Raw genomic sequence first — 17,017 nt, 5'->3', positions numbered from 1 at the left:
GGGTATTCCCGTTGCAATTGTAATTCTGTGAAAATGTGTGAGGAGGTACACAAGGGTCAAAATATTGAGGTGGCGACAGTAAAAACAATGTTGTCAGGACAAAAAAACAGGAGTCTGCGTGAGTTCAAGTTGTGACTAGGTGTTAATGTCGGGGCACAAGTGAGAGCTCTGGGGCTTGGGCTGAGGCTGAAGACAAGACAATGGGAATTTCTTAGAGTGCTTGTCAGTAATCACCTTAGTGCACATGCAATCCTTGGCCTCCTTGCAGAGTGCACAGAGCTTAGGTGAAAATATGTGCCAATTGTAATTGAGGGAAAGTGTGTGAAGGAGGCCCACAGCTGTCGAAACATGGACTGCTCCAAAGGAAAAGAAAATGTAGTGCTTACAACTAAGTGCGTGGTTGTGTGTGTGTGAGGGAGATGGTGAAGTGGAGGAGATGAAAGGCAGTACATACAGAAGGGGAGAGTAAAAAGACTAATGAAGAGAAAAAAGGTGAGGTGTGAGATGTGCAAATTAAAGTTTTCAGAAAAATGCAGGAATAATAAGGGTATATGTATCTAACAGAGGGAAAGATTGCAACGCACGTGATGAGAAGAGAGAGCAGGAGGGATTCTCTGACGACCAGCACCCATTTCACAGACCTTAGTAAATTTTAGTTCACAGACACTTATTTTCAGAATAGAAACACTTCCAATTCTAAACATTCACTACAAAATCTTTGTAGTTGCTGGTTTATTTGTTCCTGCGTGCCCTTGCATACATAGGCTGTTTCTCTTGGAAATGATTCCTAGTAAAGATTCGATGACCACACCCCCATTCGAGACCCCTCTCATTGTGTGTGCCTTTATGGTTTTTGTGCAAGAAACCGAATAAAGATAAAGTCTGATTGATTGAGATTGATTCCTAGTAAAGCTTCTACGACCCGCCCCCCTCTTCGAGACTCCCACTTTCTAATTCCACTTAAACCAAGATGTATAAACAATCCCGTACCTGCAGTATCAGTTTTTACCTGGTGTGGGTGTGTTGTAACGAGCCCCCATTTGAGCTAACGCTGTCAGCACGGTGGCCGAGAAGGTCATAAAGAGGAGGAGGTAGTGTACTGTTTAGAAACCTATTTCATTTAGTGCAGCTGATGCCGATATCAGCCACTGAGGCTAATCCTCAAAACAGCTCCCTCACAATGCTTCAATGCATCCAACTGAGACTGCAGAGCCTGATAATAGGGATGTGGCCTAACGGCCAGAGCTGCCCACTTTAGAGTCTGGGTGTCACTGTCACCTCAACATCTTGTAATTGTGGGCAAATCATGTAATCTTCCCACGCCTACAATAAAATGGACGTGTGCTTGTGTAATGTAACTGGTGCTCATGTGCCTCCAATATACCTTCGGGTCGAGTTTGCGTGATATATATAAAATTGCACACAAAAAAACCCTCCTTGCATCGACTCTGGCCTTCCATTCAAACTGGCTTTTCTGGTGTGGGTTGTCTGTGCCTCGTGGGTTTATCTTACTGCTCATGCAATTATATCTTTTCAAGACCCTGTAGTATTAACCTTCGGGTGATTCATCATGGATGTTGCCCTTCTACTGTGACCACTTTTAGGTAAGCTCTGAGCTGCATAATATCGATGCAGATGAGTTTTTCCTGCTCCACTCTTTGTTGTCGCTTTTTTTTACACTATTTGTCATGTTTGTAGGGAGCATTGCACTGGCATAATTTTATTTCCGAATCTGCACCGTATATTCAAAGGAAGCGCAGGAGTTTCACTGAGACACTTTGGAAAGAGGTCAAACACCCTTCCTTCTACCCAGCATTAGGGTCAGTTCGAAGTGCATCCAAAGCAGAGGGCATGGTAAGCATCACCGAACCTGCCATCCATCTACTGCAAACCAAGACAATTCCATAAACAAGAGCAATTAAAGCAAATGTCTCTGACAGAAAACATGCGTGGATCGTACAAGAATAGAAACCAAACACAGTTTAAGACTAACAGTACAGAAACAAACACCGTCCCTGCAAAAGAAACTTTTAATTTCAAAGCTACATAGCACTTTAAAGATTTCCCGAAATAAAATGTCACAAAGGCGAGAAAGACGTGCCTGTTGACTAATCATGCCAAAAAGCTAAAAGGGAGTGCAAAAGTCTCTGTGCTCGCTGGCCATACACCAAACACCCGGAAGAGTAAGACCCCTGGGGAGCAGCAGCGGCCCTCCCATGGATCATTTCCCTTCCCTAAACAGATGGTCATTAACACATAGATGCTAATGAATCCTTTCAGTGACGCTTTGTTACAATGGTTACAGTTTCAGGGCGCTGTCAATTAAGGCGCCTGCATTGCACAAACGCTGCAACAACAAAATGCGAAGCTCTCCTTAACCCCAGCACTGTTTTATTGCTGATATAGTACACAGAATTAGTATCTTCGGCTCCAAGAGAAATACAACAAGCACTGTAAAAAAGAGACAGAGCAGCCTGGAGTTAATGGTTGACTAGAAGTGCCTATACATAAGGAACCAGTTTAAGGCTGCAGCTCTGCTGCCAAATGTCTCCACCCCCTCGAGAAAACTCTTCTGGAAACCTCCTTCCAATTCAACGCACAGCAACAAGCACGCGCGCGTATATTACGAACACAGGCGAGAGAGGCAGGCTCTGTTTTGATAGGCAGGAAAGTTCTTTTGAACCTGCGAGGTTCCGGGAGATGCCCCGCCTCTGTGCCTCGCGGTGACGTAGCTCGACCGGAGCGCGGCACCTTGGAGGCAGAGGGGTGTGGGTAGTGGAGAGCCCAGAAGAAAGCAGGGATCCCGGGAGTGCTGGCGTTCCCGGGAGACAGCAGGAGGAGAGAAATCCGGTGATGCGACGGAATGAAGGAGCCAGCGACAAAAGAGCCCAGTAAGTGGTGGGGAGTGGGGAGTGTGTGCGCGTGTGTGTGTCTGCCTGCGTGTGTGTGTGGGCGTGTGTGTATGCAGTGTGTGTATGCAGTGCGTGTGGGCGTGTGTGTATGCAGTGTGTGTATGCAGTGTGTGTGTGTGTGTGTGTGTGTGTGTGTGTGTGTGCGCGCGACTGAGAGAGGCATGGCTGACTTGGAGATGTGCACGGCTCCGGGGGGCTGGGCGTGCGCGCCCACGATGCGAAATCTACGCGCGTGCCCCTGTCTGTCTCCCTTGACAGGCAAGTGGGCGACAATAGGTCTCTAGACCGAGACCTAAAAAATGACTGGGTCTGGGTGATGAGGTTACAAGGGCGGTTGAATGCTGAAGTTATTATGAATAGAATGAGAAAAGATTAAAACTGGGGGCAGTTTCTATAGGCCAAATCGGGGGTCAGTGAAAGAAGATGTGTTTGTATTTCATTTGTCCCCTGCCTCACTTAACAGTGAAAGAAAGGTTTGCTGTGATGGTGGTGGATGCACATTGAAAGCAGTTAAAGGTTGCTTTTATGAGAAAGATCACTATGGCACATACCTTAATGTTTTTGAAGAATAGTTTTGTCTCGGATGGTTCTGGGGCCCCTTTAGCACTTGACTCTCAGGGTATTGAGGTGAGCAGTAGCATGTGTTAGATACCCAGAGCTCAAAAAGCACAGGCTACCATTCTTGTGTTCTATTATAGAAGGTAGGGGCATTTTGGATTAATGTTGGGCTCTGTGAAGATAGGATGTTTTTGTGAAATCATTCTGTTCTGATGAGTAAGGGTTCTATATGATTCCGTTGGTGGGTGGTTGATGGCAGGGACACCACACTTTTCAGTCTTGATAAACAGCCTATTTTAACACCTTGCATTCATCTCCTTTCTTCACAGTTTCATTCACATGAGCAAGGATCCAAAACGTTATTCCTCTCCTTGACTCCATTGAAATCCTAAAATGTTGACTTTTGTTTGATTCCTCATTTATAATCAGTTTGTTTGTACACTCTTCCACATCACTGGATGTTTAGCCCTAAACAGTGTATGCCCCTCCAGCAAATATCTGGCTTAGACAGGACAGCAGGAATGAACCCGACATCCCACCACCCGCATATCTCAAGCATAGGCAAGATGCAGCATGCAGCCCAGAAAATAAGACACGAAAGTGTCATGAAGCAGTCACATGGACAATGTAAACCCAGCTGCAGAATGTTGTCTTCACTGTTATGATAGACATGTATCCTTCTGATTGAGGGCAGTCCTACAAAAAAATACGTGCCAATGACTTGGCAAATTCGATAGGCAGCCTAAACCTTGCAGGACATACCATCACTCTGGGTTGACAACTGAAAATATGCTGTGTGCCCATTCTTGTGTTACTAATTGAAAGATCAGATGATCATGACAATGCAATACTACATGACAGGTTGCTGAGGTGCATCAGATAATAAAGATACATGGATTTTAGTTTCTTTATGAGTTGGAATGTGTTGTGTGTTCAAATTACCGAAGAACAGTTACAGACTGAGTAACTGTATTCATTCTTCAATGTCTGTGCAATAAAAAGAAAAAAACTCCGCCAGTATGTTCTGGCTACCCAGGATGTATGTAATCCAAATTAAAATTTAAGGGAAAATATACCATTCTAGCCAATCTACCTTTTCCACATTTAGTCTGCTGAGAACTTGGAGAGTCAGGTGATCTGTATAGATTTCAACTTGGTGCACTGCTTTAAATCTTTAAATATAAGGTGACGTCATTTGGGGCACTCTCCCCTCTTGGTCAAATGTTCATTTTTGAAATCGAAATGGTGTATCGCACAACCATTCAGGAAAGTAGAAGGACAAAGATGGCGTATCTTCTAGATCAATAGATGAAAGGTAGAGCATTTGTTTAAACTATTAAATTGAGTTGCGAGAAAGAATGCTGTGGAATTTGCGCATTTACAAACACGTTCATAGACTAAAGGCATAATTCTCTCTTTGAGGGCATTTAACTGTTTGTCTTAATAATAGGAATGATATAACTGGAGTAATTAATGATACATTTCCTGTAAACGTGGAAAAGTCAAAAACACTGATTCCCTTTACTTTGTAAGGAAAAAGCAATAAGTTAATCAGAATCATGTGCATAATCTTTGGACGCATGTTCTGGTGAAAGAAAATAGCAACATACTCCACTCTGAATCAAACGAGGACTTTTCTGTTTTACGTGCTAGTTTACAATGTCTGAAGAACAGGACAGTACTTTCAGCCATTACTAATATAAGGGAGAATATCCCAATATACTGCGTCTGACTAATAGTTTCAGACTTCCCGCCAAATTAACATTTATGCGCCCTTCCTCCCCTAATAATAACGTCTTTTGATTCCATTTGTTGCAAACTGGTACTCTCTGTGATCTCTTGCAGAGGCCCCTAACTGATATACAATGAAAATACAGTATGTTTTTCCAGTTTGGCATATTGGAAAGTATAATACCATTAAAGCACTGTAACAGCAGTAGAGCATTCTACACCCGAAATTGAAGATGCTCAGAAAATAAAGTGAAAGAAGGATGTTTTTCAATTCTGCCCCTTGATTTATGGACAAATAGAGACGTGTATCTGTGAAATCCAGCTACGTCAACTGCTTGGTTTTTCCTACAATTCCTGAAGACTTTCTTTAGAGTTTTTGGAATTCTGTCCTATGCAGGCGTCTCAGTTAAAGCCCTACATGTTTTGCAATGCCTTCATTCTTCCATGTCTTACTTAGGTGCATGAAACAAGAATACAGCATCTTCAGATGTTAAATTGGTTGTAATCCATTACAGACATCACAGAGATTTTGGCTTTTCTGTGGCATTAGTTCAGGAATCAGCAACCCTTAAACGCATTAGGATTTGCATTCCTGAAGAAGATGACCAATTTGTACTTGCCTTCATGATATGGTAGCCAATATTGTGGAGCAATATTTGTGCAGGTCAGTATTTTTGTACTTGATATTGTGACATATAGCTAGCTACTTCTATAATACGCTCGTCTCACTGGAGTACGTTTCGTTTCGTCATCTTTATTTGGTCAAAAAATATTAGACCACAAAAGCACATTACAGATAGACATACAAATAGCATAAAAATAAAAACCTTATCAATCTTGTTGCATGTCACATTAACTCGTCAGTGTAATACAAAATACCAAGAACTAATAGTTCATTTTTCAATTTTAAAAACAATACAAACCAATCAGCTTAAAAAGCGTTTGAGCAAATATATTTACATATCACCGTTTAGAAAAAGAACAACAACATCTATATATAATATCATAGAGCAGCGTAAAGGAAGGTAAGAACCTTAATTAGGGTTTGCCATACGCTTGCCCAGTGTAAAGCATGTTAGTTGAAATTACATATACAGCGACGTTTAACTAACATGTTCGTTAAATTAAAGGACCCTTCTTAGCATAAAAAATAATCCATAAAAAGGATGACATTCTTACGCAGATGACTATAAGAAGAAATAGTACAGGCGGCATTGATCGAAATCTAAATGCTTTAAATACCTTAGTATATAAAATTTCCTAAACCTTTTGTAAAGTATGCAAAAAAAATACGGTGTGCATTGTCCGCTGTTTTAAAGCATTATCACAAGGTCAATTTGGTAGATTAGGCAGACAATCGTTTGGTTCCGGGAAGGTAACCATACGGTGGAAAATGTCAATCCTAAAACGGGTTAAAATTTACCTGTGCTTTTGGATTGGCACTTATCTGAGGTATAATTGCATGTCATAACTGGTTAAAATAAGCTGATTTCTCGAAACAGAGGGTTTTAACAGTTCTGCAGACATCCTAATGTTCTAAAGATTAGTCAAACAGTCGGCCTTTAGGACTTTCCTGTTTAGTTTGACTAAGCAATCAGGATTAGTAAAATATTCTGGGTGCCCAGATCCTGGCAAAAGCACTCTACGTATGTTAACCATCGGATTCGTGCATACTGGGTTGAGTTTAGACAGTCCCTGATGACAAGCCGATTTAAAGGGGTGTTCTCCGATTACCATATTTTGTGCCAGAGCAAGATCAGTTGGATCTTAATAAGGTCTGCCAGAGAAGGAACTCCCAGCTCCCTATGGCTGACAAAAGTTGAAGCGGAGTTAGGGGTGTCAAGTAGGTATCTTAGGAATTCAATCTCCACTAGTTGTATAGCCATGCAATTTGCATGACCCCATATGCCTGCCCCATTTAATGCTTTGCTGGCCCATTTCGCCTTATAAATGGTGAGCATTTCCTGCGGCGGGTTAGTACCCAATGTTGGGAAAATTTGTGTAGGGCCATGAAGGCACTTCAAAAGAGCAGCAACCTTGTTTTAATAGCATTGCTCCAGGTGCCATCTCTGTCGAAAAGTACACCAAGATATGAAAAAGTGTTGATCTGTTCAATGATGGAGTCCTTGATTCTCATTGCCCGGCAATTACCAGATTTCCTCCCACACTTCATTAGAAATGTCTAGGCCTGATTCACATGTAAATCGAGATCCTTCATATAGTTAACAAAATCGTTAAGTACCAACTGCATGGAGTTTGGAGCGCTCGCCGGCAAAACAGCGTAATCAGCATAAAGTAGGACGGGCAAAGGGTGGTGTCCCACCTGTGCCAGATCTTTCGATGGAACTTCTAGGAAGCCCTTTGTTGTTGATGTAGAGAGAGTGTAGAAAAGGTGCAAGGACACAGCCCTTCCTCACCCCTCTTTCTATGCTGAATGGCTGGGTGCATTCGCTGTTTATTCCATACCTGAATCTAGCCCTGGCTCCTGAATACAAGTCCCTCAAAAAGGAGTTTATTGAGGGGTCCACTCTCATCTCACTCATGATCACCCAGAGCTTTGAGTGGTTCCACTCCCATCTCACTCATGATCACCCAGAGCTTTGAGTGGTTAACACAGTTAAAAGCTGAAGAGAGATCTACAAAACCCAGATACAGGTATCGCCTTTCATCCTGGTGTATTTCCCTACTAGAATGCTCAAATTGAGGCACTGTTTGATGGTTTCCACCCCGGAGCAAAAACCATATTGTAAGTTGCTCAACACCCCCTTGGACTCAGCCCACTCTTGCAATCAACATAGAATTATTCTGCCGGCTATTTTGACTAACGAATCAAGCAGTGAGATCGGCCTGTAACAAGCAGGGTTTTGTCTGTCCCCTTTGTTGTTGATGGGTATTATTGTAGATTCTACTCATGTCTGAAGAAATTCTGATGTCCAACAGGCTTTTAAAACAATTGTTAAAATGGGCCCCCATAGTTTGATGTTAGCTTTGTAAATATACACTGAGATAGCATCAGGGCCGGGTGCTTTACCCCCTTTACTAGTACTTATTGACTCAATCACATCGTCTAAAGTAAATGGGGCAATGCTAGATGACAGTTCTAAATCTAGAGTGCCGTTAGTAACATCGGGTTCGGGGGGCTGTACTGCATAGATTGCAGAGAAATGTTTGACCCAGTCAATCTCAGGAATTGCGACCACGATCCCAGGTCCAGTATTTTCTCTCAATAGGGCAGAGTTTACTATCCTCCAAACTGCTTTATTGTCATTCATACTACTAGCTTCACTCAATGCTGCCCAGGCCTCATTTCTTAGACTTGATTTCTGCTGTCACAAGGCCTGCCTATAATCTGATCTACACTGCTGAACCTCGACTCTACTCCTGGGGTTTCTGTGAAGTGCTTCTTTAAGCCTCTTGTTTGCCTTGGAGTAGTATGCATCACACCAGCCTTTCTTAGTCTTGTTCATTTTTGGTGCGGATTTCAGATTCCTTTTCACAGTCTTGGTAAGAACCAGGAAGGAGTTTACTGCTGTAAAGCACAGCTGATGTCATGCTTGCCTTTATGGACCAGATGCAAGAAATACTGGCCTAAAAATATTGATGCGATTTGTGAATTTTTTTTTGTTACCAGTAAATAATTTTACGATCCCAGCTGTCTACTGATAGGCCAGTCCATAAAAATTCTGATTCAAAGTGTGTCATTATCCAACCTACCTCATGCATAATAATGAGGTGGGTTGGAAATTGAGACTCACTCCGACTGCTGAACGTCACACTGCTGGTAGTACAATGGTTAGCAGACCACCATGAATATGATTGCCTTTCAATAAACCAATCATTTTTTGTTTTTTATATCCTTAAGGCAGATGCATTAAAAAATAGGCACTTACACACAGTGTGTCAGGCATAGGCCTACAGCAGGGTCCAGCAGGGCCACTGGTCTGCTGGGCAGTTGCAGGAAAGATCTCTTGTAGATTGTTATATCCCTGCAGCTTGAACAGGTAATCCTCATGACTCTTGGAGCCCACTTCTTTGTCCTGGGTACAAGAAGGACCAAGCCAGTCCTTCAGGTCTCATCTCAGTCACAGACAGCAGGCCCAGTCCTCCTCTGATCTTCCTCAGGTCGGGCAGTGTTCAGAAGTGGATTCATGGTGATTTCACATTTATATTTATACCTGGCATGCGCTTGTGGGTGGGAATGACACTTGGGAATGTCCCAACCAATGGGGTAACCGTTCCCCGGGCCAACACCACCCAAAAAGAATGCCTAAAACCCCCACCCTGCATAATCTGTGAAATTCAGAGAAGTGATCTCTGCTCAATCAGATCAGCCTATTGTTTGCTCCTGGGAGGCATTTCACACCTTTTTCATGCCTATTTAAATGCTAATCCTTGTCTGGGAGAAGATGGAAATCAAATGGCAAATTAGCCTCCAGGAAATTCAGGCAGGGAAAAGGTAACTTTCTAAACATTACATTTGCTTAATATTGATTAAAATCCATAGTTTTTAAATTATTTTTATAGCTATTTCCATTCCCGAAACACTTTATTAGGATTTTAATCTGTACTCTGGTTTTCTACATAGGACAGCTAGGCCTGCCACAGTGAAAATTAACTTTTGGGTGCTAGTCAATGTAAGGACATGTTAACATTACATTTCTATACTCCTACTTTTAAATACCATGCCCCTGCCAATGGGGGACAACGCCTGCCTAGGAGTGACCTATTTATATTTAGAAGGGAAGTTTTAACCTGTTAAAAGGTTTACATTGAGAGTTCAAATTGCAGTTTTTTAGACTGCAACAGTCAGGCTATGCTGATATACCTAAAGCCATGATCTCAGTGGCACTGTGGTGAATGGAACAATAGGTGCTGCAGTCCACTCATGGGATTTACATTCGAGGCCCTGGGTACATCTTGTACCATATACTAGGGAGTAATAGGTAAGTTAATAATACCAAGTAGGAGTATGCCAATTTAATCATGCTTCAAGGTGGAACACTGACTACTGGTTAGCAGGGGTAAAGAGCATAGCGTTGTAAAGCCAGCAAAAACATAGGGTTCTGCAAGAGGCAACAAATCTGGGGTTACCATGCAGGAAAGGGGGGTTTCCTACAGTGACATTTAATGCTTTGGTTCCTACACCACTCCAGATGCGTCTTGATAGCCTTCCATACTTACTCAGCATCTGTAAGGATTCCTCTACTCTCTTGTCTAGAATGGGGGCCTGCCTTTGAGCCTTATCACTTTTAAAAGTCTCAAAAATGAAACAGAGCGAACACAACCTCATCGCTATAGCTCTTAATACATCATGCACTGAAATTGATATTCAAATTCGGAGCACACAAAATAGGAGCTTCAGTAATATCTAGGTATGTGGACATATGGACTGTACATGTGTGTCCAGCACTTGCACTGTCAACCACCTCCCTGCATAGAAATGGAAGTTGTGGCAAATCATTCTAGGTATTTACCAATGATGATTATACTGTTTAACCTTCCACCACTTTCTTGACTGCCTTACACACCACTTGTTCTCCAGTGCTTCCTTTTTCCCTATGTACAGGTATAAGCCCACCGCACCTCTCTTCCTATCTAGATTAGAACTTTGCCGCTCTCCCCTTCTCCCCCCCTATTCACCTATCTTATAAACTAGTTTGACTTTCTCTCATCCTCGTGTGTTTGACCCTTTTCTCCCTTCTCTTACTCCCCAACTCCCCTCTCTCCACCTTATGATCTTCTTGACCTTTCATTTCTTATCTCTCTCTTCCTTTCTAGCCTCCTTTATTGCCACTTTCTACCTTGCCCCTCTGCCCTCTCATCTACATTGTAACCTTTTACTCCCCTCCCTCTAACATCTCCCATTTTGTCTTTCTTATCCTCTCTATCCACCCATGTCCTATTCGCCTTATCCACCCCTTCTTTTCGTTTGCTACCACAAGCGCCTTCCCCTGTTTATGATGGTTCTCGGGTAAGCTGATAATATTTTCATGGAATTCGAGATGTATTACACTGTAAAGAGTGCTTCTACCCTCAGGTAGAATGTCTTCATATAATTTTTTTAAATAAATAAATGTGTTCTTCGACTGACCAATGAGAGACCTCTGTTTAGTGCTGTTGCCTTGCTGAAGAGTGGACCTAACTCTATGTTTGAGCGTACTGATTATATGCCAAGGAAAGTCAAGGAGTAGCAGAAGCCTCAGTTTCAGGCACCGGGTAACCCGTCTTGTTACCCTGCTTTGTTGGATTTTCTGCAAATATTCCTATACTTCTTGTTTATGGGTGATATTCATCCCACTAGCGTAAGCTATCCCTTAGTTCATTCTAGGTCTCTCAGGGTGATTAAAGAAGGTGCAAGAGTATGTCATTGTACAACAGATCAGTAACTCATGCCGAAAGAGCAGGATTCTTCCATGGCAACATATTGCCAAATATGTATGGCACTATGCCCTGGAACAGACTAAATTCTAACCTTCAGTCAGTCTTATCCATGATTCACCCTCTCCTCACTTCTCCTAGGCGTTCTCTGCCACATCAAAAAGACAATACTGCAATGAGGTTGATCCCATATCAAAAACCTCCACCATTGTAGTCTTTTCTCAATGCCTTAGAAGTTCTCATGTGTCTGTTTTAAGTTTGTGGGGAAGAGGTAGCTAACTTCAGGTTGCACCTCAGCAAGTAGAGGGCAAACTTTTTTTGATCATAGGTTAATGTAGTCATATTCATCGTTACACTATTAAAAGTAGTTTGGGGGAAGGGGATCATTTGTACTTTTCAATTACTTTTATGCTTCATTGGTGTAGCTAAGAAAGAGGCCTCTCTGATTTGGGTTAGAGATAGTAGAGATTCAACACAATTTTATAAAAAAGAGAACATTTCGCCAACGCTTGCTCCCCTCACCCTAATGATGAGATAAAGGACATATAGGCAAACCATGCACCAATTCTCTTCCAATCGCCAACTGGACCATGTCTTGTGAAACTGCTAAAAAAAGTTAGCATTCATGCCAATCTCCAATTGATACAACTGGGAGCACTTAAATGTCTTTAACACACATGCGTAACTTCGATTGAGAAAATTGGGAGCACTTAGATTAGAAATAAAATTATTCATCACTACACACATATGTTAGCATTGTTCATATGTCTTACAATGTGAAGATTTTAAAAAAAATCATGTGGCACTTGTGTTTGCAGAGAAACCAACTAACAAGGTCGACTAGCGGTCCAGCTGGTGATTGATTATCATTAACACCCAACTTCAGCACAATTTTCCCCCTTGAAATTCAAAACTCACCCACTCCAAACCGGTGCCTTGCAGTTTTAAGGGCTCCCCTAGGCTTCGAAAGTCTAAGACAGACTGCAGTGTCAGCACTTCTCATACCTACTCAAAGCAGATCTGGCCCTGGGCTTTACAAAATACTTTCCTCAGGATTTTACCCTTCACAGCACCCTATCACTGGTAAGCCTCTAGGGCTGTGTCCATTAAGCAGACTTTCTGAAGGTCACTAAATTCCCGACTGATACCTACCAATATACCAGTTGGTTTTATATAGTCTCTGAGCTCTGTGAATGTTAGATGTTCTTATTAACCAAGATGGTTACCAGTGAAAACAAACCTCGTGCTACTATTGCAAGCTTTTGAACCAGTGTGACCCTTCTTCCCAGTGGCATATGAAGCATTACCTTGGAACCCACTGGGGGTCCTCTATTTTCCTTTGTCAAATGGCATTCATCACAAATAAATATAATAAAATAAAATAAATCAGAAGGTTGAAATGAAAACCATCGAGCACATTTAAGAATATGCATTTGTGATTGGTCACAAATTGAGATGTTTAATTATACTTATTTTCTGAGATAGGTATAGATTTGCTGCCTGCATGTCACTCACTCGTCTTATACCTGAAAAAGCGAGTGTTTGTGCTTTAAATATATGTTAAACAACTTGTAAATATTTTCTGCCAATATTTCCCTTATTTAATGTTAGTTGTCCCTCTTGCAAGCTTTGCGTGGGATTTCATCACTATAGTTCTGCTTTAGCTCTCTAAGGGATGAACGAGGTTGAAATCTGTTTGCAATAACAAAGCTATCTGGGTACTTTTCAACATGAAAGAACTGAAGCAAACAGAAAGATTGTATTATTTTCCAGCTATCAATGGTAAAATGTAAGTTAAAAACGACATTGATATTTTATTTGTCAGTAATTGTACAAAACTACCTAAAACGACTCTAAAATGATCTGTTTCTTTAGCCATTGAATTTAAGTAAAAGGTAAACTTATTTCCTAACTCTGAAGGGCACCTCAAGCCTCCCTTCGACCAACTGTTGCTGAACCTCAGACCTTCCATCAGGCCCATGGCCCATGCTGACATCCTCTTTCAACCACTCAAGTCCCTTCCCAGCAACTGTGGTTCGTAAAGCTCCCTACTAACCCGTCCCCAGGCTCAGCTCTATTAGTTGAAGCTTCTCTGCCAAGTGAAAAAAATATCTGAAAGGTGAACGCGGCAGCGCCAAAGGCTTGTTAACTCTCGTGCCATTTGCTGCTTGCCTCATGCTGCATTGAAAAACTGGGCGTCTGCCATCCTTGCCCAGATATACTACACGGGAAAGCAAGGAAGGGCTGGATGCCTCCCCATATTATATAAGGTAATGTAAGGTGTATTTGTAGAGCGCTGCTTGTCACCAGTGAGAGTATCCAGGCGCTATCAATTTGGGATGGTCATTGGATTGGAGAAAAGGTAAAGACCAATAACATTCATCTGCCCAGCTAACAAGGCCCTGCGTTACGTTGCGTTAGGAGGGGAAGAAGAACTTTATTGATATAACTACCTCCATAGAGGAATCCCAATAGGGTTTCTCAGTTTTTTAAAAATATTTCTCTATCATGATCAACTAAAAAGAGAACAGTGAGATGACTTTCCCGTAATCGTAGATATGGTCTGTGGTGAAACAAACTTTGAACACCTCATTCTGTGCTCTTACAAGCCACAAACGGAGACCAATTTAAAGGAGAACTAATTGTGAAACAGAAAACTACCATTCCTTTCTCAGGATTATCCCTCCAAGTCCACCTGTCAACATCAGAATAACACAAAGCAAATTGCAGTAATCTGTCATCGAAACATTAATCTGATGGACGTGGAATTTGACAGAGGCCAGGAATGGACTGGGCTGTCACAACACCAGTGTTCCATCTAAGTTTCATTACCCTCCTTTGAGCTGTCTCAATCGCACTCTCTTCCTCTCCTTCTGATCACGGTCCTTTAATTAAAATCAATACTGAGCTGGTCTGTTCTTTTGGGAAGGCATTTCCAGTGCGGCACGTGCGCCCAGGCCTGTAGAAATCAGCTGCTGCTCGGCGGCTCCATTGATTGTGGCGGTCCCTGGCCGCAGCATGGTGGCGAGGCTCATTTTTCAGCCTTCGAAAGGGCTCCAGCTCGCGCAGTGGAAGGAAAGTGACACGTAATTACTGCACTTGACCTCCGATGAGACTCTTAAGAGACGGCATTGCTAGGTCAATACACCATTATCATCAGCGCGTCTTCTGGAAACCTGGATCTTCTTTCTCTGTCTTCTTTTCTTAATTGGAACAAGAAATAAAAAAAAGACTGTTGTCTCTTCAGCGGAACAAAGGTCACTCGCCTGCCGTTCCGGAACTACTGCTTTCTGGTCGCATTTTGTACAGGTCAAGATTTCCACAAAGACTGATTCTGTCAGGTCTTGTTGGCTGAACAAGGTTGAGGCAGTCAGGCGGCCCTTTAATACGGGTAGGCACTCCAGGACCCGCCAGGCTCCTATATTTCTAAGTTTAACAGGATTGAGAAGGAGTACATCTTGAGCTTCTTAGAAGCAGAACCTCATCATTTTCGTCACAGTTCTCATCAGTGCCATCCTTATTTTTATCATTTTATTTCACTCACCAAAGGTTCAAACTATATCCCTATTTACACCGAAATGTGCAACGAAAAGAGTGATGTGCAACAGCGATGGTACCTTGAACAATTGTGAAGAGCATGATTTGGCAAAGAAAAAAAAAACAAGAATTCGAGAAAAAATAGTTAAGCAACTCGTTTTATTAGCATGTCGGAAATAGTATTATCAGGTATGTGGTTTTTATTTACATTCATCTATATTGGCTATCCTGGCAGGAACTGAGCTTGACATAGAACAAGAATGCTTGCAAAAGGGTTACGGAGTACTATAATGTTTATATTTGCTTATATTTATTCTCTAAAGCGCTCTGACCTGTTGGAATGGAACCTGAGAATCTATGGAAGTACTCTTTAAAAGAAACTAAGGGGCATATTATCAAGGACTGGTGATAACTATCTCTAACCTAGGTTAGCATTAGTTTTTTTATCGCTGTCTATCGGCCTTTTAATTCGCCTTGTTAGCGACGTATTATCAACATGTCTCTAACAGGCGGTAGCTTACACGAAAACTGCCGCTAACCGCTGCGCGATGGCGATAGGTAAACCGGGGATAGCGGGCAGAATCCAGCTATAAGATTTTAGCGATAATAAAACGCATGCCAACCCGCAAGTGTGGACTTTGAAAAAATAGCCTATCAGTCCACCTATCATAGAAAAGATGTCCCAAAAAAAAGTTAAATACAGATCTGAGCACCCAGGGCCAAGTGCAGCACACATCCACACCCCTCAAGCCCCTAACATCCAGGATTACCAGGATGAGAGCCTGGCTGCCCCGCTGGACTTGCGTCTTGCGCCTGGATGCCTTTCTGGTCCTGCGTCCGGTGCCTGGATGCCTGCTGAAATTGAGCCTGGATGCCTGCTGGACTTGCGCCTGGAGCCTGGATGCCTTGCTGGACTTGAGTCTGGTGCCTGGATAACCTGGTATTTGCAAAGTGTAAGGGTCTCAAGGCGCTGGGGCCATTGGGGAGATTAAGTGAGCTATTGCCCAGAGTCACATGATGCTGAGCTGATCAGCCTCTGGTGCTGGGAATCGAACCGTGAGCCCCACGCTCCGGAGTCAGCCGCCCTGGCCGCTACGCCACACCTCTTCCTTGCTGGACTTGCGTCTTGCGCATGGATGCCTCACTGGACCTGCGTCTCATGTTTGGTTGCCTGCTGGACTTGTGCCTGGATGCACGGTGACTGCTGTACCCAGCCCAGTGAAATCACACCTGGCTCAGGCTCCTGTTGGCTGAGTCACAGATTTGGAGACAGAGTAGTGGATTGCGCCACAAGGTCAATGTCTAAGCAAGGAAAAGGTGGGATGCGTAGCGCAGGAGGGCCGGGGGGTGAATCGCTCATGCCTACCACACCTAGATGGTGCACCCCCAGTGGCGCTGCTACCGCAATGGAGGTAGAGCGTTGCCCCACCACCTCAAGCAGTGCAGAAGAGGAACAATCTTCACATGATCATAACTCAATCAATCATTCACTTAGGGGAACTGTAAGCACCCTACTCACCCGTGAGGGTCTCAAGGCACTGAGGGGGGGCGCTGATCTGTTAGCTGAAGAGCCAGGTCTTGAGGGTCTTCCTGAAGGTGTTCAGGGAGAGGCACCTCTGATGTCTGCCGGTAGTACGTTCCAGGTCCTGGATGCAATGTGGGAGAAGGATCTTCGGGCTGCTCTGGCTCTGTGGATGCACGGGGTTTAGGACAGTGCGAGGTTGGAAGATCCGATGTCTCGTGTGGGTATGTGGAAGTTGATTCTGTCGTTGAGGTATTTGGTTACGTTGTTGTGTAGGCATTTGTAGGAGTGAGTGATGATTTGGAATATGACTCTTTACTCCACGGGTAGCCAGTGGAGTCTACGTAGGTGTTGGCTGATGTGTTTATACCGAGGACGA

Source organism: Lissotriton helveticus, chromosome 5_1 (assembly GCF_964261635.1).
Source record: "Lissotriton helveticus chromosome 5_1, aLisHel1.1, whole genome shotgun sequence".
NCBI lineage: Eukaryota > Metazoa > Chordata > Amphibia > Caudata > Salamandridae > Lissotriton > Lissotriton helveticus.
The sequence above is the reverse complement of the archived record's forward strand: the minus strand, read 5'-3'. Positions refer to the sequence as shown.